Raw genomic sequence first — 25,852 nt, forward strand, 5'->3', positions numbered from 1 at the left:
ATGTTCCCCGAAGAACCAGGAGTTCCACAGCAATGGCTAGGGGACGTTGAAGATGCTGGGCTAGGTTGGGTAGGGTTGAATAAGGCCCTAAAACCCCATTCCATCCATCTTCAGCAAGTATGGCTTTGCTTTCCCCTGACATATATGCGTTTAAGCTTTATCCTCCCTCTAGGAAAGTGATTAGTCTGGGTACCTAACTACTCAGGGGGCTGAGATCTGAAGATCAAGGTTCAAAGCCAGCCCAAGCAGGAAAGTCTGTGAGACTCTTCTCTCCAACCAGAAAACTGGACATGGCCTGTGGCTCAAAGTGCTAGAGTACTAGCCTTGAGCAAAAAGAACTCAGGGGCAGTGCCAAGGCCCTGAGTTCAAGCCTCATAATCACCACCAATAACAATAAAAAAGCCAAAAGTGGTTCTGTGGCTCAAGTGGTAGAGCAAAAGGCTTGAAGAGGAAAGAAAAATATTTAAAAAATGTAGGGACAGTGCACAGATTGTGAGTTCAAGCCCCAGTACTAACACCAAAAACAACCACAAAAACTACAACAAAAGAAGTAGTGGAGTGATTATTTCTATCACTCCAAGGCAAGTTCATGTCCTAATCTGTGAAGGTGACCTTATTTGGAAAAGAGGTGTTGGCAGAAGTGACTAAGGAGGATGGGAATTGAGTTTAACCTTGGGTTATCTGGGCAGGACCTACATGTAGTCACAAGTATCGTAAAATCAAGGGCCACTGAGAAAGAAAGAAGAGGAAGTGGCACTGGGAAGAGGAGGCTGTGTGAGGTAGAGACTAGAGTGATGGGGCCACAAGTCAAGAAATACTGTCAGCTCCCAGGAGAAAGACAAAAGAAAGAAAAAGCATTTTTCCCTAAAGGTCTCCAGAGGGAGTAAAGTTCTGCTAACACCTTGATTTCAGATTTCTGGCCCAGAATAAACTTCTGTTGGCTCCAGACACCCAAAATCTACAGCATGCCAGTTCCCTCTTCTCTGCAGGGGACATGCCTCCTGCTTGAGACTGTGGGCAGTACCAAGCCCTATACCTGCCCTGAGGCATGGCCACACAGCGCCAGTTACTTCGCCTCCCATGTATCATGCCCTCTTGTGTCTCAGACCTCTATTAAGTAAACTAAATGCCAATCAAACACAAGCACTGACATGAGATCCGAGCCCCCATTACGTAACAAGAGGCAGGCGTCACCTGCTGTGTGGACACGGGACAAAGGGGCGATTCACGTCTTGAGGAAGAAATTCAAAGCTTAGAAAATGTATATTTCTGAATTTCCCTAGTTCTGGACCATAAATATAGAACCATGGAAAGTGACATTAAGAATGGGTAGTCTACCTTGTTATAGCAGCAACAGGAAACTAATGCAGTATAAAAGATGGAATGTGAAGAAATGGCTCCAAAGCAGGGAAGTTTGTAAGCCAGGGCCGCTCACCTCCACATTTGTATGTGACCACTGTAATGTGCCAGGGATTCTGCCTGGCACTCTGGCTGTTTCAGAAATCTCTTCCTCTGATTCTTACCTAACTGTTCTAACATTGGTACTTACCCCATCAAACCTGGTGTTCAAAGAGCCCTGTGACCAGACGGGGAACCAAAGCACAGAACACAGCCTGTGTCTGTTTACCTCTGTATCCCCAGCCCTAACACAATGCCTAGCAGCAACTACACACACACACACACACACACACACACACACACACATGTACGTGATGTCAACCAGAAGTCTGAAGCCACACAACCTTGAGGGATGAGCTTAGTCTGTAAACAACTCTGCTCCTGCGCTGGTACCATTACCCCTAAACCCCACAGCCTAAGGCAATACAATCAAGTAACTCAGCAATGGCTGAAGTGCACAGAAGTCAGACAGCACTGTTTTAAATGCATAATATCTACAGTGTCCTACCAAAAAAAATTCTGGCACTGGAGGTTCTACCAAGTTAGAGTACCTATGTTGATCTTTAGCACCTTGAGTTGACTTCAGTTCTGTTTGAGCAACTGATTCCCTGGGCTCACCATCCTACATTTCAGTTTTCAATCTTTTTTGTTGTTGTTGTTGTTCAGGCTGGTCTCAAACTTCTGGGCTCAATTGATCCTCCAGCCTTAGCCTCTTGAGTAGATGGGTCAACAACTTGTTGCTATCCTACCCAGTTTCTAGGACTTACATCTGCACAATGAGTTAGAAACTGACATCTAAAGCCCGACCAGTGGTAAGACTTGTACCCAGTCTCCACTTCCCCCAGAGGTGCCATTTACCCTGCTACCTCCTCACCTGAAACAACCAAAGCTCTTTGCAGTGTGCAAATATCACCTTGCTTAACTCCTTCCGGAAGGAATCTTCACGAAAACATTTTCCTCTTTAGGGAGGAGAGTTGGCTAGCAAGCTGAGCTTGGAAACACAAATGCATGGATGCGGGGCAGGGTGTGTGTGTGTGTGTGTGTGAGACACAAACAGGTGTGTGTGTGTGACACAAACAGGTGCACATCCCAGCCTGACTGCAGTACCCACCAGGACCAAGTCCTCTGCCACTCTACTCATCTGCCCACCTACCAACGATCTGAGTGCAGACCGCCTACTACCGCCACCTACTGGCAGGTGTTAGTACTCCCTCTCATGGCCACATGAAGCCTTGTTGAAGCTGTTGGCTCCACCAGAGCTGCTCTTCTGAAGCCCCCGTGACCACGGTACTGTTCAATCCAATGGTCCCTTCCCGGGCTCCAGTCAACGTATCCGCCATGCACAGTCTTTAACAAAGCCTCCCCTCTCCCTTCCATCCTTTCTTGCTGCACCTTGTGCTCACCTGGGGGCCTCCACCGTCTGGCTTCTCCTGGTCATTTGTTGGACCCACCTGTGTGCCCCTAACTCTCTCACATGGATAGGCCCCAAGAGTCAGTTCTAGAACCTCTTCTGTTTATCCACAGTCACCTCCTTGGGAATCCTATAAGGCAGTTTGAAATATTAACTATATAATGATGAATCTCAACATGCCTAGCTTGGAGTTGGCCCTGGATTTCAGAGCAGCATGAACATCCAACTGCTGTACACCCCCTCTCAGGGAGCCTAAAAGGCACCACAAATTTAACAAGGGCAAGCTGGGTAGCTGCTATATCTCTCCCCCTAAACAGGAAAACAGTTCTGCCTCCCAGCCCAGTTCTCTTCCCATGAAGCCTGATGGTCCAAGACAACATGATAAATAACTGCAGTCTTCCCCATTCTGGTTAACAGCAATCCCAGCCTCCAGCTCCTCCTCCAAGCCAGACTCTGAATTGATACCTGGCTGTTCCTTCTCTTTCTCATTCCTGGTAATGAACCTACCAGCAGATCCTGTCAAGTCCGCCTGTCAAGATGCCCAGAACCTCACAAACCCTCCCTCACCCCTACGGCCACCTGTGGCTGGTATGGACGAGCCTTTTCTGCAAGGCTTTTTGCTTTACAGATAAGAAAAGCAGAGCTGGAAAAACTGAGACATATTTTTGTGATCTCCGAGCCTAGTGATAGAAGTGGGTTCTACCAGGTTTGCCTGATGCCAATGCCTGCATTTTAACCCACTGGGACAGTTCTTCCTCCCCTTCTCCAAAGAAGAAATAATTGCAAAAAATACCTGTTCAATGAATAAACACAGTCATGACTAACATCATGAGCTCCAAGATATAGAGACTGTATTACCCTTCTCCATAGTTTCCAGACAGGATTAGGCATTTGCTGGTCCCTTTCCACAGCCACACAGGGTGGGATGGGTGGAGTACAGAATGAAGGGCCTGATCTCCACAGACAAGAATGTTTGGGCTCTGTGCCTGCCATTAACCTCCCCTTCTCTCTCAAGTCTGCTCAGGTGGCTGCTGGATGTGATAGGTCCTTGCCTGTGGAAGGAACTCATAATGCTACCTTTCTAGGTAGCATCTTTGCAACTTGCCTGGGAAAGCAAAGAGAGAACCTGAAGCGAGACCACAGGCCAGAGCAGCAGTGAATGAGGCTGGAGTCTGTGCTTACACCACTCCACCCAAGTTTTCAATCCTCACATCATTACTGTCCCTTCCAAATCTTCCAAACTGTCTGCACTTCCCATCCTGTCATACATCACTGATATATTTTAATACATAGTCAAGTAGAAAAGATTAGATTAATAGATTAAAACTATTAACCTATTAAACAACTCTTTAACAGTCTAGGAACTCAAAATAACCTACAATGCATAAATACATCATTAGTTTTGAGATAATTCTGAGGTACTTAATTTTCCTCAATTCATAGTGTCAGTCAGCGACAGTGCCGGGTTATATTAGAGTTCAGAGAGACAGCATTAAGATTTAAATATTAAGAGTGAACTTCCTGGTTAATTGAAACATAAGGAAGGGAGAAGCAAGAGTCTTCAGCAACCCTGTCAGGTAACCCCATCTCCAGCCCTCAGCTGGGTGGGGCTCTCTGGTTAAATCAGGGGCTATTTTCAATGGTACTGTGGATCTGGGAAGCTGGCCTGGGCCCTCGACCTCTGGATAGAATTGGGAATAAGAGCATTTAGGCAGACACAAGGCTTCATGTTGTGGTGTAATTCTGATCCATTAGCAACATGCCCTGTTCTCTGAAGAGTCACCTGCTTGTGTCCTCATTCATACACAGGACAGCATCCCTTTGACAGACAGGTGAAGAGTGGAGACCTCAAAAAGGGCCGTGTCCTCTGTTCATCACTCCCTTCTGGTACACATGGGTCCCATGCAGACCCGAGCAGGTGGGTGGTTGGTTCCCTGAGGAAAGTACCCTCCTGGGGGACATACAAGCAGAGGACCAACCCCCTCCTGAGCATCAACCTCACTTCCTGACACAGCTGGACTTATTAACTATCATTTCCTGTCCCTCCCTGATGTCAGCTCCCTGGCCACTTCCTCCCGGGAATGGGGGGAGGGGTGTGGAAGACACCCCTTAACAGGACTACTGCTTTTCCATCCCCTACCCTTGTGGCCAGTGGATGTTCTAAGGTCCATCCAATGAGCTTTTTCCATTTGCCATTACACCTGGCTCCTCTCTTCCACCTGTCTGTGGGTGATCACCAGGTGTGCAACGCACAGTTAGCTCAGACAGCAGCACTCTGTGAGAATGCCTTCTGTAGGACAAGCAGGCAGGAATGATCTAGAAGGTAGGTGTGGAATGTGGGGATCTTCTTAACAGTCATGCTCTGCAAGGAGCATGGCTGAATCTCAGACCTGCTGCCAGCATTTCTTCTCCCAGTAGCAGAGCCAGAGATGCTATGAACTTGTGGACATTGGGGTGTGGCTTTCTCAGACCAAAGGCTTTGTCATGAAGGACCCAGGCAGTGGCAACTGCAGTCTTTCTAGCAACTTCTCAAGGCCATGCTTCAGGACCAGGCAAGATTCTGTGTGCTATCAACTGACTCCATGTGTCCAGGGACAACTTCATGTATTCACAGAGAACAGCTGGGTTGGGGGCAGTAGGGGAGGGGAGAGCAGAGGTTTGCTCCCTAGAGACCCCACTCAATTCCCTATCCCAGACCACCCCAAGCTCAAGCACACGTCTGCAAAAATGACCCATGCATTTTGATATACGTCGATTTGGGGCTTGCATTTCTGCAGCCATCCCTAGAGAATAAACCTAAAGCTGTGTTTGAATGTTCCAGAAACAGCCCTATTCACACAATCTAGGTTTAACAGTAACTGATTAAGCCAAGAGTGAACTCTGCTCATCAGAGAGGTGGCTGGCCCCTTTGGAATACAAGCCTGGGGCTCTCAGCGTCCACCTGCACTTGGTGAGTTTTGTAGACAAACTTAGCCCAGACTCTGGACAGGGAGAGGACACTTATGGCAAGATGTCAAATGCAATTTCCAGGATGAGGAACAGAAGCTAAGACCTATGGTGAAGACCATTATCCCATTCCCAAACAAGTTGTGCATCTGTCCAGAACTATTCTTTTTTTGGTCATGGGGCTTGAACTTGAGGCCTGGGCGCTGTCCCTGAGCTCTTTTGCTTAAGGCTAGCATAGGACTCTACCACTTTGTGCCACAGCTCCTCTTCCAGTTTTCTGTTGGTTATTTGGAGATAAGAGTCTCATGGATATCTCATGGACTCTCCTACCCTGGCTGGCTTTGAACTTTGAACTATGATCCTCAGACCTCAGCCTTCTGAGAAGCTACGATTACAGGCATGAGCCACCAGCGCCCAGCACAGGTCCACTTTTATACTGCTGCAAACCAGTATGCTGAATAAGAATTATGCTTTCAAGACTAATTATGAGACCTAGCTCTCGCAGTCTTATCATCTCCCCTTCTCTCTCCCCTCTTTGGCCCTATCCTGCTCAGAAGAGACTGCAGCCAACTCCTGCAGCCTGCTGAGGAGGGTGGCATGGGGCTTCGCTTTGTGTGGCTCTCAAGCATGCCACAGCTCTGATCCAGGGGTCCTCGAACACCACAGGCTATAACCTGGAGAAAGATGGAAATTCAGACAAGCTCTTCCTTCTGAGTGCTATAGAAGAGTGGCTCCATGTCCGTCCTGACTTGGCTGCAAAACACTTTATAAATATAGGAGCTGGTGTCACGGATGAAGATTATAGAGGAGATGTTGGTGTTACACTGTTCCATTTTGGCAAAGAGGGGTTTGAAGTGAAAAAGGATGGACTGAATTGCCCACCTCATCTGTGAACAGATTTCTCAAATGCAACAATTGAAGAATTTCAAGTTTTGGATGAGACTGAAAGGGGTTCACAACAGGAGGTCTGGGTTCTATAGGAAAGAATTAAAATCTGGGCCAAGAATAGAAAAGGAAAAGGCAAACTTTCTCCTTCAAAATAATAGGTTTTTGCTTCATTTATTTTTAGTGTTTTGTACCATGGTAAACATAATAGTTTTAACTTGTAAAAAAAAACAAACCAGTTCATTTTGTTATAACAGAAGGAAAGGGGACCTCTATCAGGATTTATAGAAACTTGTTTTATTTCCATATGGTTGTGTGAAAACATGCTTTGTGAAGATTTGAGGCAAAGGTTTTGTTTTAAATTGGACATACAATTTAATTCAATAAATAGTATCTCTTAAAAAAAAGACTATGAAGCCATACACATGTGGCAGAAGACTTGAGCTTAAAGGATTAGACTCAGCCAGATACCGAGCCACTGTTACAATTTAGATGGCGTCTGTTTTGTCTTCAACTCTCTCTGAAGAAGGGACCATCAGTCACCACCTTAGAGTACTGTGGTAAGGAGCAAAGGAGCTAGGTGCAAGTCACCTGATTCCACAAACACCAGCAACATGTCCATCCTCTTCTCCTAGGTCCAGGCTCACCGAGAAATCAACTGTGTAACACCACTGTCATCTATTCTGCCCTAGAACCTGGGATCCACTGAGCATAGTGGTTAATAAAAGTAGATGTTTATTGATCATTGTGCTAAGGATATACATATATATATATAAAACTATAGACATACAGACAGACAGATACTCACAGGTGATCCACAGCACTGTGGATGTGGTGTTGATAACCATTTCTGTTCCATAGTTGAGGAAACTCAGTAAGGTAAAGTCACGCAACCAGGCAGAGGGCAGCACCAGGATTGGGACCTAGGCATTGAGGGCTCTTTGGCCCTATGGGATGTTTTGTGGCCCTCAGTATGGGCAGAGGTCCTGAGAAGAAAATGCCCAAGCAGGAGTGCAAGGGACAGGAGGAGTGGGGTTGTGGGGATCCGGCTGTTGCAGCTGGGGCCACCCCCAGGATGGTGCAGGAGGCTGCATGTCTCTGGATGTAGGCTTCACAGATCTGAAAATGAATAGCCGGCCCTCACCTCTAAGTGCACCTCTAAACCTCTAAACCTAAGACCCTGTCTGGCCTGAACCCTCAGAGACATTCTTTCTAAAGTCTTGTCCCCTCCTGGTACCCAGCATGCTCCACTTAAAACCAAATATCATGCCATCGCTCTGCTCAAACATCTCCTAGGGTCTAAGCAGCCACACTGACCTCCCTGCTGTTGCTCCAGTGCAACAGACATGCCCAACCCCTCCCCCCCCCACCCCCGGACCTTTGTGCCTGTTGTTTTCTTTGCCTAGAGTACACTTCCCCCAGAAGATCCTGGACTTGGTACAAATCTTGTTCAGTGATCAGTGATGCTTTTCCTTTTGGAATGACCATGCATTTAAAAAGGCAGCACCCTTCCTGGTCTGCCCATTTCCCTGTTGGCTCTTTCATTCACAGCACTTGTAAGAGCTGACAAGCATACGTTTCATGCACTTGGCCCATCTGCTCCACTCAAACCTGAACACTAGCTCTTCTTGTTCACTGCTATCTCCCCAGTACCCAAGGCAGGCCCAGCACTTAGTAGGCACTCAATAAACACTTTGGGAATGAGTGAATGGGCTTTGGTTTTGCCATCCTCTGCCCCGCTCTCCTGTCTACAGAGCCCTTGTTAGGCATCTGAGAGCATGTCTCCTAATCTCCAGGGTGGAGATTACATTACTCTGAGTCTTGCACTCTGCAAACATTCACATGGCCAAAAAAGGGGGCATAATTCTTCATTATGGCAAGCCAGTAACTGAGTTTACTTCATGACAAAAATTGCATTTCTTTCAGATTTTTCATAGGGAAGGCCTGCCGCCCCTTGGAATATGTGAGGTTTGGCTGCCAGTGGCTACATAATTTGTAACCCATACACCAGGTCAGCATTAACCTGGAGCGCCGGATCACTGGTCTTATAAAATCAACCCAGGTTGGGTTACAGGGAAGTAAAGCAAACCATATTTCGTTGTTTCTTAAGATCAAGAACACCACCTCTCCTTGTCCCCCTCAATTTAACACTAATTCCTGAGCAGCCTATGCTGTTGGTTTTGGGGTTTAGCCAGAGGCCCTCTGGAGAAATAACAAAACTGTGTGTTCCAGGCCAAAAAGGAAAAAGCGAGGATGAAAGAGAGCCTGGTGCAGTAACACCACACTGTGCCACAGCTGGGAGGGCAGGGGTCCTTCAAGGTCAGCTCTGCTCCCACTCCTCTAGCTTCATGCGGACCTGGCTAGACCTTAAGGCCTTCATTTCTCCATGGGAAACAGACAGTGAGCTCTGATGCACTACATATAGTACCACCAGGTAGAAACTGGCTCAGTCAGGGTTCAAGGGCCACAGCTAATGTTCTCTTGATGCTCTAACAGGTCATCCACCCCTCAGAACACCGAGCCACTATCCTGTGATCTTTCAAAGGATGCTATTGGTTCTAATCACAGATTCAAGATGAACTCTACCAGGAGCTCCTTCAGGGGCTCTACCTTCCTTGATAGGCCCAGACTCTGGCCCCATGCTGAGCCCCTAACAGGCCTCTGGACTCAGATTCACAGAGCATTTCACCCTGAGAGACAGGAAGGCATTTCAGGAAAAAGACTTAGGTTGACAGCCTGCTTTCCTGCTTCCTTCCAACCAGGCAACTGTAGGCTTATCAACTTCTTCCCTCTGCATCCTCATTCACAAGGCAAGGCTAAGATGAGCATCTTCCTCCCAAGGCTGTTTGATAGACAACACACAACTAATAAAATAAATCTGTACTCACTGGGCACTATGTTGAAAATGAATTCTACAACTGTGGGTAGGGATAGTAGGGAAAAACTGGGAGAGAGCAAGGGAAGGGGTAATATTATCCAAAAAGAAACGTACACTTTACCTGACTTATGTAACTGTAATCCCTCTGTATATCACCTTTATAATAACAATAAAAAGTTAAAAATCAATTAACAAACTGTGTAAATCACTCAGTTCAGAGCCTGACATACTAAGTATGACACACTGATATACCAAGTACATCAGAATCATTAATAATAGGAATTTCATCCTTACACCTCAAGTCACACGCATCCCAAAGGTGCGGGCTGACCGTTCCTGGTATTTTATGGGTCTCAATCACTGAGTGTATGTGGTAAGGAGCCCAGGGTAGTCAGAGAGAGGGAAGCAATGGTATATATGCCACATTACCCTTCCCAAGCAGGCATCAATAATCAATTGCCAATCCTTCTCTCTCCCCCACTTCTGACAGCAGCCTTGGATGGTAGTGATCAATTCACAGCCTCAGGTGGCCACTGGCCTTGTGGGAAACCAATCTGCATCATCTGGCTACAAGGACCAGGCAGAGTGCTGGGTGGTAAGGGTTAATGCATTAGAGTGAGGACCAGGACCTCTGCCCGGCTAAGGTGATGGGGGTGGGTGAGTGGAACCTTGTTTCTTGGTTTACTGCTGTGGATCCAGAAGGTACTCTCATGTCTGCTGATGGATAAATTAGCACTGAATCCTTCTGAGGCCACAGCACTGGGTCTATCACAGCAAGCCATGATAAACACAAAGAGGCAGGGGAGGAGTGGCTGGTCAGGTCCTCCCTAGAGCATAGCCTCTCTGAGTAGAGAAGTCATCAGCCCTAGCAGGTGACCTAATGTAGCCTCTCACTCTTCTGATGACCCTGCATAGGGCCTTTCCTCCTGAAGGCCTCAAGCAACTAACATACACAGTAAGACTATCTACTGGGCCTCTTCTAGCTCTGACATTCTCATCTAGCAGGCATTTCCAGGTACCACCCACTAACTAGTCGAAGGAGGCCACTGCCCTGGGAGCCACAGCACCACACACATCTACTACCAGGGGTCCGAGAAGCACAACACGCTGGGCAGGTGCTATGAGCATCACTACCTGGAACAAAGGCCCCAGCTGGCAGCCGCCTCCCAATCTGAACTCTCTCTCTCTCCATTCCAGTCCTTATTCCCTGCCCCTACCCTTCCCTCCTCTCCCTCAGCCTATCAGTATTCTTGAGTGCTTACAAGGCCCAGGCCATAGCAGTGCACAAGACAAACATGGCTCTTGCCCTGTGGCGCTGGTGCTCTAAGAGACAGCAAACCAGGTTCATGGGTCACTGGAATAACTAAGGAGCACAGGCAGGCTGGGATGTGGGAAGACAGAAAAAGGACTGTGAAGGCAAAGACTGTTAAGTAGGAGGCAGTTTAGGTTGGGGTCAGCTGACTATAGCCATTTACATACATATTTACTGTCACTTATAGAAAATTTCCTGTCACTGGCAAAGTGAAAAAAAATTGCCACTGAGACCAGCATAAAATATTTGCCAGGCCCTACAAGGAGGTCATACGGGTCACAATGGCTGTCCACCTGGGGTCACAGCCTCCAATCCACCCTACAAAAAGCTCCCTTGGTGAATTTCTCAAACACAAAGCCAAAGAAATTCGACTTGCCAAGGGTTCCCAAAGGGTACTGCAAGGAACACTTACTAGATGGGATGAATCACAATAAAAGGGCCCCGTGGCTAATTATGTTTGAGAAACAGGACATTTATGTCTCTCTTGTACTCTGAGCATACACATTAGCATATTAAAGGCTCTGAAAAGTCTCACAGCAGCAAAGAAACCAGTTTGACTTTGTTTCTCCCACTGTCCTCTATATTTATTTGGCTATTATTGTCATAGTACCCCAAAGAAATCTATGAGCATCTTAGAGAATAGTGTTTGGGGTAAAAGGGCAAACTTAAGTGTATTATTCACACAGCCTGAGTCTGAGTCCAGCAACTGATCCAGAGAATGTTCCAGGTCTCATGTATGTGCCTCTCATCCTTGCCTTCTTCCTGCCTCAATGCCCCAAACAGAAGTCACATGATTGCTTCAGCTCTGTCCTACCCAAGGGGACAGCAGCAAAATGAGTACTGAGGTTACCACGTGCCCACTTGTGTCACCCATAGGGATACCCACAGCTTGGGCCTACCTGGTGACTTTTTTCATTCCTTGGGAGTAATGCCATCCCAGCAGGCCACTGGGGTCCACTCCCTTCTATCTCCTGCCAGCTTCAAGGTTGAGGATGGACCCAGGTCTGACTCAGTGGAATGTCTCCTGCCTTGCTATGGTGTGACTGGTTCAGACAGAGCAACTGAGGATGCTAGCACATGGGTTAAGGAATTCCTTAACCCTGAACAGGGCCAGTGGCTCACATGTATAATCCTCGGGAGGCTGGGATCTAAAGATTGCAGCTTGAAGCCAGCCCGGGCAGGAAAGTCTGTGCGTTATATTCGATTAACCTACAAAAGGCCAAATATGGAGCTGTGGCTCAAGTGGTAGAGTGCCAGCCTTGAGTAGAAAAGTTCAAAGACAGTGCCCAGGCCCAGAGTTCAAGCACTAGTCCTGGCACCAAAAAAAAAAGAAAGAAAGAAAGATGAAGAAGAAGAGGAAGAGGAGGAGGAGGTGGAGGAGGAGGAGGAGGAGGAGGAGGAGGAGGAATTATTGCACACCATGACAAGAATGGCTCCCCTGTGGAGTTCATATAGCAGCCTTGTGCTTCATCCTCAAACTCAGCCCAACTTGAGGGGCCACAGGCCAGATTAGAAGTGAGTCATCTTTAGATACCATGTGTCCAGAGAGGGCACATGGAAAGTGCCACCCATGCCCTCGTATCTCCAGGGTTGTATGGCCCCTTTCAGCAGAGTGCTGGCCCAACCCATGTTCCTTTAGGGTGAGAAGACTAGGGAATGGCAGCTGTTTTGCAGGGCATGGGAGGGGACATACCTGTTTGCAGTGCTTTTCCTTCCAGCTGTACTGGCTCCGTCAGCCTGCAAAAGAGACCCAGACACCTCCATCAGCCAGGGCTGAAGACACATTCTATCCACTTCCACCCTGTGAGGCAAGAGGGCATCAAGCCCAGTCCCATCCCATTTGCTTGGCCCTTTAAATCCAACTAGGCACCCACTGCCAAGGTAAACCCAGCACCCACACACCCCGGGGGTGTGGTAAGAAGTAAATAAATGAGATTGAATCGAACCCCTTTTATTTTCAGCTGGGATTTCCAATAAAACAGTAGCTGCAGATTTATTCCTATCAACCGGAGGGGGAAAATCCTATTATGTTAAAATGTTCTGTCTCCACCCTACTACCCCCCCCCCAACCCTAAGAGCTGGAAGGGAAGAGAGGGCCAATTCTTAATCTCTTTTATTTGAGGTGGGAGGGGGACGATAAGACTGACCAAATGAAAATTTCAGAAATCATAAAATTCTATTTCTGATGGAGAGACCAAGGCCCTGGGAGCAGCCTGAATGCAGGAGGACGAATGACAGATAGCCAAGGTCATGAGGATTTGGATGTAGAGGCCAAAGGAGGTTGCTGACCAGGGAACAACACTAAAACCCTCCACTGTGGCTGAGAACCCCAGCCGGTTCAAACACAGCCGGTGAGGCCACTGGAATCACAGCGCAACGTGGCTCTGAAACTCTGGCACCTGGGTTTACAAATTCAGAATTTTCCCGAGTTTACAAAGGCCACTCAGTGCATGTCTCACATTTAGAAATATCACTGCAGGATCTATGGAACCTTCAAGTCCTCAGGCACCCTGATATCTCTAGGGTGAAGCATACATGTGGGCCAACCCATGCAGGTTAAATGCTGGATGTGTCACCCAGAGGCCTTGCCTCCTTTCGGGACAAGTTCTGCTTTTGCTTCCAAGATTGTCAGCTTTCAAGGTTTCAGGTGAAGGACTGAGGATCTGAAGTCCAAACAGCAGCTAGCTACCTTTTGGGGTATGTCTACCAGAAATTGCAAACTGGCAAAACCAGAACACAGAGCAGAATATAGAAAAATAAAGAGATTTCATCCCTCAAAGATCAGACTTCCAGCTTTTCTTCAAAAAGCGGATCATCCAGGCTGTCAACAGTGGCCAGCAGTGAGGGCTGTTATACCTGGTTCTCCACAGTCCCTACTGCTCCCTGATCTCTTCTCCACCCAAGTGAGTGTCCACACTCACGCCCCTCACACAACTTCCCACCAGGTGCTGGACTAAGGACATCACTGCCTTGTCTCATTCACTTTTCTCATAGGTCCACACCCCACATACTTTACAGGGAAATCCAGGGGCTCAAAGATTAAGTTATTTATCCCAAGTCCCAAAGCTGCAGGCCCAGATCTAGGTTTTGCTAAAGGACATCTTCTTCAGGAATGGAATACTTCAACCCTCAAGAGATCCAAGTGAGCTGATTAGATGGATAGAGAGAGAACTGAGGGAGGACTGAGGATGGAGGGAGGATGGATGGAGAGTGGAGAGAGGATAGATGGAGGAGGAATGGAGGATAGATGGAAGCAGAGTGAATGGAGGGTGGAAAGATGATGGATAGAGGGTGGATGGAGGGTGGATGGATGGAGGGTAGAAAGAATGGATGGAGGGTGGATGGATGGAAGGTGGATGGAGAGTGGATGAGGAATGGATGGAGGTGGATGGGAGTGGATGGGGAATAGATGGAGGTGGATGGGGAACAGATGGAGGTGGATGGAGGTGATGGGGAATGGATGAAGGGTGGATGGGGGGATGGATGGATGGAGGTGGATGGAGGGTGGATGGGGGATGGATGGAGGTGGATGGAGGGTGGATGGGGAATGGATGGATGGAGAGTGGACAGATGGATAGAAAGTAGATAAGGAATGGATGGAGGGTGGATGAAGGATGGAAGGAGAATGGATGGAGAAGGCTGGAGGGTGGAAGGAAGGTGGATGGAGGGTGGATGGAAGGTGGATGGATGAAAGAGGGTGAATGGAAGGTGGGTTGGGAATGGATGAAGAGTGGATAGAGGGTGAATAGAGCATGGATGGTGGGATAATGGAGAGTGGATCAAAGATGGATGGGTAATGGGGCAGTGGGAGACATCCCACACACCAAGTGCCAACAAAAGAACACACGACACTCATGGCTTTTAGGACTGGCACACATAAGACTTAGAGAAGACATAAAAGGTGACACATGTAAAACTACTTAGTGTGGGCTCAGTGTTAACAACTGTAAACACCACTGACAGTATCAGACCCAGTTACAGGGACCACTGCTTCTTGGGCCCAGGAAACTGAGGCACAGAAACACAGAAGGGCATAGGTAGTAGATGACCAAGGTACAGAGTCAACTTGGAATAGCCAGAATCCCATGGCATCTCTCGAGGGCCCACCAGACCACCACTGCCTCAAGCTTCTCCAACGGATGGCCCAGAATACAGCAGAGTGAGCAGTGACCACCACTGTGGCTACTGTCAATGTCATCTTCCACCAAGGGACAAGGGGCTACTCAATGTGTTCTTTCCCTGGCTGTGTGTGGGAGTCTTAGTCTGAGCCTCAGAAAGGTTCCTTTTCTAACCAAAGGCTCTCTGCAGGTAAAAACAGGGTGGGCACAGGGCTAAAGTAGGTCTCCCCTCCTTCTTTCCATCATTGCCCTGGTGTTGAGCTTTCCCACCCTTCAGCAGACTCCTCTATGGCCAATAATGGGCCCATGGGAGACTCTCCTCACTGTCATCTGGCTGAGGGAATCGAAGCCCTCCAGCCCGCTCGCCACAGCTGCCCACCCCCCACCAGTCCCAGCCCCTTCCACTCCTTAGTCACCAGTTTCCCAGAAGACCTGGGCAAGGCTATTTTTAGTTTCATTCCACCCTCTTCTTCCCTCCCCAAATGAATGTTAAGTTGTTCTTTTTCCATTCTCTTATTAAGGGTTTTCTTGGAAAGAAAATATTATTCCAAACCCAGAAATTTTATTTCTAAATTTGTGCAAATGTAAGTTGTAAGACATTAGCTGCATTTCACATTTTGTGCAAATGGCAGAAACAGGCAATTCGTGTGCTCCGGGATGGGGGCTGGCCAACAATTTCGATAAAATAAACCCTTTTTTAATTTAAATGCTAATGCACTGAATTAAAATTTAATAACTGAGGAAATTGAAAAGCCGAGCAGGAATATTGGAAATAAATCCAAGCAGAAACAGCTGAAATTAAAAATTCTAGAGAGTGGGAGGACAGCAGCTAAGCTGTCTTATATGATTACATTTTTTTTTTTTTCAGAATGAAGCAAAAAAAAAAATCCTATCTCTCGCTGGCTCTAGGGCAGTAAATCCACAGTGCTGTGATTTATTGCTCAATTTTCCTGAGGGAAAAAGGCTTTCTTTCATGCTGAAATATTTCATAAATTTCAAGCCAGCATAAATTCTTAATTTAAAAGTTATGGAGGTCACATGTAGTGCATTGGTACAGTTCCAAAATCTTAAAGGAATAGCAACAACCAAAAAAAAAAAAAAAAGCAAAAAAAAAAGGGAGGGATGGAATTTGCTCTATTTTTTTTTTTCCTTTCTCTTCATTTTGGTTTTAATTCACAAGTTGAAATTTTCTTATGAAAAAAAATTCCTCCCGGATGGAGGAGTCCTCAGGCATATGGGAAACTGATGTGTGTTTGGAAATCTGCTGCCATGGATAAAGAGATAAAGATTTAATTCAATTATAAAAAAGCTTTTCTTTTTTTTTCTTTTTTCTTTTCTTCTTTTTTTTTTTTTTCCTTAAAGCCACTTGAGGAATTTCTGGAAAAAATTTCCTCCCTTCATTGCCCTGGAAGGGGCCAGGGTGGGGGAGGGGGGGGGCGATGTAATTGCTTCTCTTAGATCTCCAATCTTTTGTGCACACTGATATATTCATTTGTTATACAGCTGTTCAGCAGCGGAAAGAATGCTGGGGCGCCCATAATTCTAAGCAAATCAATCAAAAATTAATGATTTGTCATGCTTGTACAATGGAGGAAAAAAACAGTTCCTTGGGTCCTAGCTGCCTGATCTCCAAGAATGAAATGCTTTTCTGTAATAGAGAGCCCAGAGCTCTAGCTCAGGGAGGCTGAGAGGTCCTCACCAACCTGGGGTCCTTGTGGTCATTCCCTACTCCCCCGCTCCCCTACACCCCCCCCCCGAGTTCTCAGGGTGGAGGGACCACCATCTTGGAGTGGGCAGGTCCAAGATGGCTCCAGGACAATCCCTGTTCAGTGCATTTCCCTGGTGGTGGTATAATTAGGATCTTGCCTTTGCCCTCCCCCACAGCAACTTGAAAATCACTTCCTCCTGGGAGAATTGAATGGCTCCCCCTCCCCCACTAGATTTAATTTGCCCCTGTTCATTGTTCTCCCAACTGCCATCAGCACTTTCTACCAACTCTGTAGCACTGAGGACATGATTCCTAGACTGTGCTGAATCAGTTCATTGGGATTATTTCTTGGAAAATATTGAAAATAAGATTACTCAGATGGACTATACTGGCAATTCTACTTGGGGATGAAATAGATCAACTGCTCTGTGTGTGTGTGTGTGTGCGTGCGTGCGTGCGCGCACGCATACACTTGCTCACGGCAATACCAGGGTGTAAACTCAGGACCTGGGCAATCTCCCATGACTTTTTCACTCAAGGCTGGTGCTCTACCACTTGAGCCAAACCTTCACTACCAGCTTTTTGCTGATTAACTGGTGATGTCTCACAGACTTTTCTGCCTGGGTTGCTTTAAATGATGATTCTCACATCTCAGCCTCCTGAGTAGCTAGGATTACAGGCACCACCAATTCCCAACAGATAACTACTCTTTTATAACCAACTATTCCTTCACTTAGCAGATATTTCTTGGAAACTTACTATGTGTCAAGCACTGTGCTGGGCTCCAAATGAACAGTACAGTGTCCACTGGGGAAACAACTCCAAAGCTCCAGTGTTGGTGCCAGGCTTCTCCCAAGAGAGGGAAGACTTGTGCCTGCCCCATCACCGTAAAAGTCTTGCTGCTGACCAATCTTACCGACTCACACTAATGTTACATTTAATAGTACTAATGCACAGTACGTCAAAAATGTATTCTTCATATATCTGCCATATATGAAAGTCCAAAAATCAACACCTGCTTTTAAATTCTGCCAACTGGTAGACCTAACCCTGCAGGAAACTAAGCAGCCTTGGTGATGGCTACAAAAAAAGTGCACCCACATGTAGGCCTGTGGAAGGCCTGCTAGAAAAGCTGCCAGGGCCCCACAACCTGGCCAGGGGATGCTTCTATGTCCCCTAATATTTAGGGAGGACATTGGTTCCGAAACATCTCAAGCCATACTGATTATATATCTTTCCAATGACCAGCACATCCCCCAGGTTAGACATATATTTTTCTGTCTTTCCCAGTGAAGCATAAGATTCAAATAAGAAGTCACCTGCCATTAGCTCATGGCTGTAATCCTACCTACTCAAGAGGCTGAGTTCTGAGGACAGCCATTCAAAACTAGCACTGGCAAGTAAGGCTGTGAGATCCTTATCTTCAATTAATCACCCAAAATCCCTAAGTGGAGCTGTGGTTCAAGTGGTAGAGCACAAAGCCTTAAATGAAAAGCCAAGGAAGAGTACCCAGGCCCCAGTACTGACACGCATACAAACAAACAAACAAAAACCCCAAATCAGAAGTCGCGTGCACACTCAAGAAGCATTCATGGAGCCTATTCTGCAAGCTACAGGTTGGTCCACAGTGGGAATACACACCTGCCCTCGGGGCAATCAGATGTAAGTAGAGGGAGCCAAGGCCACTAGTTATCATAAGTAAAACATGAATCAAGCTTTAATCTGTCCTATGGGGAACAGAGAAAGGTAGGAGTGTCAGAAATGCTGGGGACAAGTGGGAGCTGTTGTTCAGGGTAGGCATTGGTAGGGAGGGACTGGCCAGGTAAAGTCTGGGAAGAGTAAATGGCTGCCACAGATCTCAGGGCAGGAGCCTGCCCAGTGTATCCATGAATGACCAGAGTGAATGAGGTGGGACAGAGAGAGGTAGCAAGCAGTCAGTTCATGCAGGGCCTTGTTGACCTCTCAAAAACCTTGACTTTTACTCTTAGGAAGACACAAAAAGGTTTTGGCAAAGTCTAATAGCCATAAGTGCTGTTAGAAACAGTCCTGGAGACCAGGGTTCACACTGGTGAATCTACTGCAGTCCGGGTGAGCCATGGTGGCTGGAGCTGGGGTAGTGGCAATGAAGGATGATAACAGAAAGGACTAGCTTCTCACAGGACTTAGCAGAAATGACAGGACTTGCTGATGTGAGATTTAAGAGAAAGTCAAAGAAGGTGTCAAAAATCTTCAGTCTTATCATCAAGAAGAATGAAGCTGTATCTCTTGGACACCTGAGACAATCAGCCATAGGCACAGTACCATGCAGGGCATCTGGCCAGCTAGCTTCTCCCGATGACCCTGAAGAGGAGACAGTGCAGTTAGCTACACAGCTCTGAACATAAACTTGCTCAGTACCAAGGGTCAAGGAACTGGCCTAAGGTGATGCAGACAGTAGTGTCGGGAGTGGTGGGGCGCACATGCCCACTCACCCCACACTCCTGGCCATGTCCTCTGCACGTGACCCCAAACAATGCTACCCACCCAAGCCTTGAGGCCCCACTTCCATTCACAAGGTGTTTCTGAAAATACCTATGATGGGTGACTGGGCAAACATTAAACAACAGCATTTCAAGTGAAAAGGAAGACTCTGTTCCCCAGAAACTAAATATTATTATTATTATAAATTCCCTAATTAGACTATGCTTCATAGATCCTATGCAGTGATAAGATCTAACACATGGTACTCGGTTTTTAATTTAGTATTTTCTTATGTTTTCTTTCCCAACTGATCCTGGTTGCTCAAAGCCACTGGCTGCCCTGGGTCCCAGGCCTGAGGGGACAGTGCAGGCTTACAGAGAAGATCCTAGGGAGAAGGATAAGCAAGTGTCATAGGTGTATACCATTTTCCAGCCAATGTTTGTATGGTTTGAACTGCTCGGTGATTCTGAGCAAGGCCTCTGGGCACAGTAAGATGAATCTAATACGGTGCTTTATTCAATGACCTGAATTAGTGTGTGTGTGTGTGTGTGTGTGTGTGTGTATGTGTGTGTCCCCACTGTGAACCAGGCACCACAGTAGTGATGACTTAATGAGATTTGAGCTATTCATCTGTAATTACCAACTGAGACTGGTGCTCTGAAGAGAAAGAGCTGGGTTCCAAGGAGACTAGAGGGTCAAGAGGGTGTCCTGATGGAAGTTGCTTTGTACCAAGGAGCCCCAGCACTGTTTTCGCACTCCATAGAGTGAAATGGAACTGACAGGACGGGTAAAGGAAGAACTTCTCCAGGTACAGGGCAACCAGAGGGCAGTATTTTGCCCAAGTCCCTGGTCTGTGCCAGGCTTTGGTTGTTGCTGATGGCCTTTACTTCTGGAGGAGTACTCAGTGGGATGACACTAGGAGTTCCTGGCTAGACCCCCAGGTTAGACCCAAACTTCCATTTAAGTCTTTGCAGAAAGTAAGTTTGGTTTGTATCTATATGGTTTGACCATGAGATTATCATTAAACAAGGTCCAAGCAGCTCTCTGAGGGAGGACCCAGAGATACCATTATTGATCAGCCACATTTCCAACAACATGGAAAATCTAAAGGAAATGAGTGAGTTTCTTCTTTTCTTTTCTTCCTTCCTTCCTTCCCTTTCCTTTTTTTTTGGGGGGGGGGTCCGGTTGTGGGGCCTGAACTCTGGGCCTGGGCGCTGTCCCTCAGCTCTTCAGCTCAAGGCTAGCGCCCTACCACTTGAGCCACAGCGCCACTTCCGGCTTTTTTTCTTTTTGCTTATGTGGTGCTGAGGAATCGAACCCAGGGCCTTAGGTATGCAAGGCAAGCGCTCTACCACTGAGCCACCTTCCCAGCCCCTCCTTTTCCTTCCTTCTTTCTTTTCTCTTTCTTCCTTCCTTTTTCCTTTTTCTTGCTTATGATGTTCATCCACCACTGTCCAAGCGCTTTTTATTTCTTAAGTCAAGTGTCAAGAAATAATTCAGGTTTCCTTGGGATGGAGTTAGCATGGGCCTGTTTCCTGAGACTCTAGATACAGGTGGGCTCTTTTGCTGTCTATGAGAAATAACACAATTTGGTTCCTTCTCTTAATACTGTTATCATTGCCAGTCATCAGTAGCAATAGTTGGTAATTAGTCAGTACCTGTAATCAAGTGAGGGAGTCTAAAGCTCTGGGCAGACTCAGGCACCACATACCCTCAAAGGACCCAATGGCTGTAATATGGGGACAGGGAGCCCATTGGTCTCTGGCCCCCTGCCATCTCCCAGCCAAGAAATGAGGATGGTCTGGAAAGCAGTGGAGCAGAGAAAGCTCCAAGGCTGACTTTTGGGAGCAGCAGGATCAGCTGAGAGGAAATGAAGAAAACACCCAGCACGAAGCTGGCGCATGGCACATGCTTACAGAATGTCAGAGGTTGGTTGCTGGAGGAATTTTTCCCCCTTATTAAGTCCCCACCAGTAATAGACCATATGCAAAGGGCTGGAAACCCCTCTGTGCACAGACTTGGACTCCTAGGATAGAGAGGAGAAATCACAGAATTCATCTCTAAACTGGGAACTTCTGTTAGGAACAGTCAGGACAAGAGAGAATCGCCAGAAAGGAACAGAAAACACGACTAGCACTGCTATATTGGACCTGGGATCCAGGACCCAGCGTGCAGGCCTGGGCTCCACCTCATGTCCACACATGTCTCCAGAGGGCACCCTAGTGGCTCGTGGCTCATTCTGCTTCCCTTCCAGGCCCAGTTGCAGAGGTTCTGCATTGCTTTCAAGCATAAGGGCTTTCCCAGGTCAGGCCCAGGGCTGCCATGGCTTCTAAACTTTTCATCTTGAAATAGTTCTATATTTACAAAAGGGTTTTAAAGATAGCAAGGGAGTCCCTATCTATGCTTTCTCCAACACAAAAGGAACTATGGGAAGGGAGGGAGACAATCAGAATTCTGCCTTTACAGGGGCTGCTGGCGGAAGTGGAACCAGTGGTCCTGAATGTGGGTAGGGGGGCTGCAAGGCCAGTGGGGGTCTGAGCTAAGTTGAGCTGAGGCTGCCTCTCTCTCAGGACCAGCACTCAGAGAGCTTTCCAGGCGTACATGGGGAAGGAGGCCAGCGGCCTAGGTAGGAATAGTCATCCCTGGACATCAGCTGAGCACAAGGCTTATCACTTACCAGCCATGACCTCAGATTACCCCAGTCCCTTCCTCTGTAAAATGAGGGTGAAGGAACTCTGCTTAGCTCCTGGAGCATGTGGTAGGGGTGGCATTAGCTAATCAGTCATGTAATTGGAACAGGGCCAGCCCATTGCCATGGCTTCAGCTGGGCCCATTCACAGAGTAGGAAGAGCCCCAGCAGGGACCAGACTGGCATGCAGGAGTGGCCAGTGTCCACTGAGCACCTGCCGTGTGCCACTCCACTCACTCATGTCCCCAACTACAGAACAAGGTGGGGACGTGTCCATCCCTGACATCCAGGTAGAGCCACAGAGGTGGGCTGGGTACAGGACCATCTGGTAAAAACTCAGCCAAGGAAGAAAGGACTCCAACTCAGGTGCTCTGGCTGTTAGCTCATCCTTTCCAGCTCTCGATCACCCTGCCTCAAGGCTGGCAGGTGACCTTGGCAAGTGACTTTTCCCATATGAGAAAGCATACCCACGCTCCTCTGGTTGCAGAAAGGTCGCTGTTTGTTTTCTTTTAAAAAAGAAAAAGAAAAGCATCTCTGTTCTTCACAGTCACACAGTTAATCTCTCAATTTACAAAAGAGCAAGTCACATGACTGAATTCCACAAAAATTCTCTCTCCAGGTTTATGATTTTACAGAAAACTCCAGGGAAAACCGCCTGGAGCGAGTTAAAACCAGATCAGCCATAAACCATGTCCTGGTACAGTCTCACCAAGCCAAGACTCAGATTACTCATTAAATATGTGATAAATATTCACTTCAGATCAGCAGGAAGTGGGGGTGGTGATAAAATAAAATTTAAAATAAAAAAAGAAAATCTTTTTTTTGCTTCCTGGGAAATGAAATCTATTACAAATACACAAAGAGCTGCAAACTCCACATCAAACGATCCCAAGAGTTGGGACCAGATTTGGAAGTTACCCCTTAGGTAAGTTTAAATGAGGTTAAGTAGGAAAGAGGTGTCCCCCAGTGCTTTCAAGGAACCCAAGGCTTAAGCTCCCTGTGACACAGGCAGTCTCTCTGGGAAGGAGCAAGAGCTAGAGAATGGGAAGAACTTTCCTGTCACTTGCACTCCACAGCCCTCAGCTCACCGATCTGCCCAATGAAGCCGCTGGACTGACAGCTTCTCAGATACCTTCCAACCCTGACAGTTGGAGGTGGGCAGACCTGGATTTAAATCCTGCCTAGGCCACGAAGTCAGTCTAACCAATCACATCCCCTAGCAGCCTCCATTTCTTCCAATGTAAAATAAAAGACACCCCACCACAGGTCTGCTGATAAGCAGATGTGATGGTTTCAGGTCCAACATGCTCAGCCCAAGCAGTACTGAGTGAGTCACAGGGCTAGATGATGTCATTAAGATAGCATGGATGGATGATGGGAAGTAAGATTCATGTACACAAAAGACAATTCTCTACCAGGCTTGCCCTTCCAGGATTTATTTACCATGACAGTTCCCAGTGCAGAGTCAGGAGGATGATGAGCTGGGTTCCAACCCTGGTTCTAACACTCACAAGCCAGGGAAGTCACTTAACCTTGGTGACTCAGTTTCCTCATCTGTCAAATGGGGACAGAAACAGTGCTGACCTTGCAAGGTTACTGAGGACTAAAGCCCGTTTCAAACAGCTACAGAGGACTCTGAATAGTGCCTGGAACACATTAAGTACTGTGTAAGTATCACCTACGCAAATAATTATTGTTATTAAACTCATTTCTCAGTAGTGAACTCTAGCTATAAAATGATCATTAACTGCCAGGCATGGTGGGGCATGCTTGTAATCTCAGCATGAGGTCCCAGGTGGACTGTAAGTTTGAGACTGGCCTATATAGCAAGACTACTCTGTCTCAAAAACAGTTTTTTTGTTAGTCTAAAAAATAAAATGATCACTTATGAATTGATAAAGTTCTTTTTTCTCTTTGTACCTCCGATTCCTTATATATAAATTGAGAGAATTTTGTGCTAGTGGCTCACGCCTGTAATCTCAGGAGGCTGAGATCTGAGGATTGCGGTTCGAAGCCAGCCAGGGCAGGAAAGTCCGTGAAACTCTTATCTCCAATAAACCACCAGAAAACTGGAAGTGGCGCTGTAGCTCAAGTGGTAGAGCACTAGCCTTGAGCTGAAGAGTTGAGGGACAGCGCTAAGGCCCAGAGTTCAAGCCCCATGACCGACAAAAAAAAAAAAAAAGAAATTTTCCAGGATAGGGTGAGGATCTTCCTAGCTGTGAAGCTGGCTGATTCTATTCCCTCTCTTTGCTCCTGCTATCTGCTGGCCTCCTCCAGGAAGTCTTCCTTGACCATATTGATGAGTCCTAGCTCACCAGGGACACATGAACATAACCAGGAGCATTAGCCTTTCTGTACCCTTGCCTCCAGCCATGCCCACTGCATAGTTTTGAGGGCAGGCTGCTGTCCTGAGCAGTTCTTTGGCTCTGCAGTACCCAGGGCTAGGTCTGTACTGCATACAGATGGCATTGCATAAAGGCTGGTAAACTGGCTTCACACATGAAGAAACTGCACTGCCAGTACTTGGAGAAGCGTGGTGGAGAATGGGTATAAGGAGTCATCTGGTCCCAGAATGGCACATGTATTTCATATCCAGTGCAAATCCAAATCAATTAGTAGAGGACTCTGGGGCTACTTTGGAGCCCAACCAGAGAGTGCTGTGATCAGTCACTAATGCCAGCGGTGCATGTGATAAAGCTGGGTGCAGCCTGCCTGCCTCTCTAGTCTAAAGCCTGCCTTGTAGGTGGAGAAACTGAGGTTCCCTGGCACCCAAAGCACCCTCTTTCAAGAGGTCACCACATTGTCATCGGCAAAAACATTCTCACCCAAAGGAACTATGGTCTTTCAAACTTGAGAGCAAAAAGAGACATCAAAGGCAAAAGACCAGAGAAAATAAATATACAGGAAAAAAAATATATATATATATGAGTAAAAGGCAGGGCTTACTTTTGTTGTGAGAGGAAAAAAATCATTAAAAATGAGATGTTCTAAGTATGAGTTTTGTTTATTTTTGTTTTTAAAGAAATAAGTCTGGTGCACACACACAAAGTTGAAGTCTTATGAATTCTTACTGCAAAATAACTCCTGACCAGCCAACCACAATCTCTATAAATATATCACAAGATCAACAGTCCAGGCAAACAAGGGAGAGAGGAAAGGGTGGGGGGAGAGCAACTGCATGAATTTTTTTTTTCAATATCAAAATAGTTCCTCTCACAGTTGGAAAGGAAGAAGTCACCCACTTTCCTACAAAATGAGAGGCCTAGGAAGAAGGGGAAGATTGTAACTCTACACATCCCAATGGGCGCCTGCTGAGAAATCTGCACAGCCAGACTATTTTGAAATTATTCTACAATTCTGTTTTCTTTGCAGAGGGAGAGGGAAAAAAGAAATCTGGTAGTGTGAATTCATTATGGCGCCCCTGGGATTCTGCAGAGTGGGGACAACAAGTCAGACTCTCTAAAGTCTCCAAGGCTAGGCCAGGAAACAACAACAGAAAAGTCATCTAGGTCTTTTAAGTGGAGGCAATTTAACATAGAGATCAGAGAACACGGGTGATAAAGAAGCTGAGATGCTACAGAGGGGGCAGAAAGGCCACTGACCAAGGAGCAGAGTATGTAAGGGAAATGCTGCTACCACACCTAGGCCTGGAGAGACAAAGCAAAGAAAGAGCATCACCTAAAGTCAGCTATCCAGCAAGAAGTAAAAGTATGGCAAAGATCACTCCCAAAAGGGAGTGCTGGAGCTACACAGAAAAGGCCCCAAGAAACATAGAATAAGGGAGGACAAACATTTTGGCTTCTTCCTTCCTCATCATGTCCCATGTTCCTGCTTGAAGGCCAGACAACAAAGACACCTGGGAAATGTAGTCCCATATAATAAAACAACAGCAAACAGGAAGGGGCAGAGCCCAGGTAGAACACAAGGCACACAGCTCAGAGAGGCAACTCCAGAAGCACTGGGTGCTGTCCTGTACAGCTCCCCTGAGGATAGATACCTGAGTCAGCTTCCCCACAGGATTCTCTCTTCCTCACAGGTGGCTTGGGG

At 46.9% G+C, this 25,852-nt stretch overlaps 1 protein-coding gene across 1 annotated transcript in view; it reads right to left on the reverse strand.

Annotated features, from left to right (window-relative positions):
- The window catches only part of Znf618 (zinc finger protein 618), a 152,887-nt gene that overhangs the window by 56,647 nt on the left and 70,388 nt on the right, over window positions 1-25,852 (reverse strand). The window contains exon 2 of the mRNA XM_013030126.1: window positions 12,524-12,567. The gene's annotated coding sequence lies outside the window, so the exon portion shown is untranslated. The remainder of the gene's footprint in view (window positions 1-12,523; window positions 12,568-25,852) is intronic.

The sequence above is a fragment of the Dipodomys ordii genome, unplaced genomic scaffold, assembly GCF_000151885.1.
Source record: "Dipodomys ordii isolate 6190 unplaced genomic scaffold, Dord_2.0 Scaffold127, whole genome shotgun sequence".
Taxonomy (NCBI): Eukaryota; Metazoa; Chordata; class Mammalia; order Rodentia; family Heteromyidae; genus Dipodomys; species Dipodomys ordii.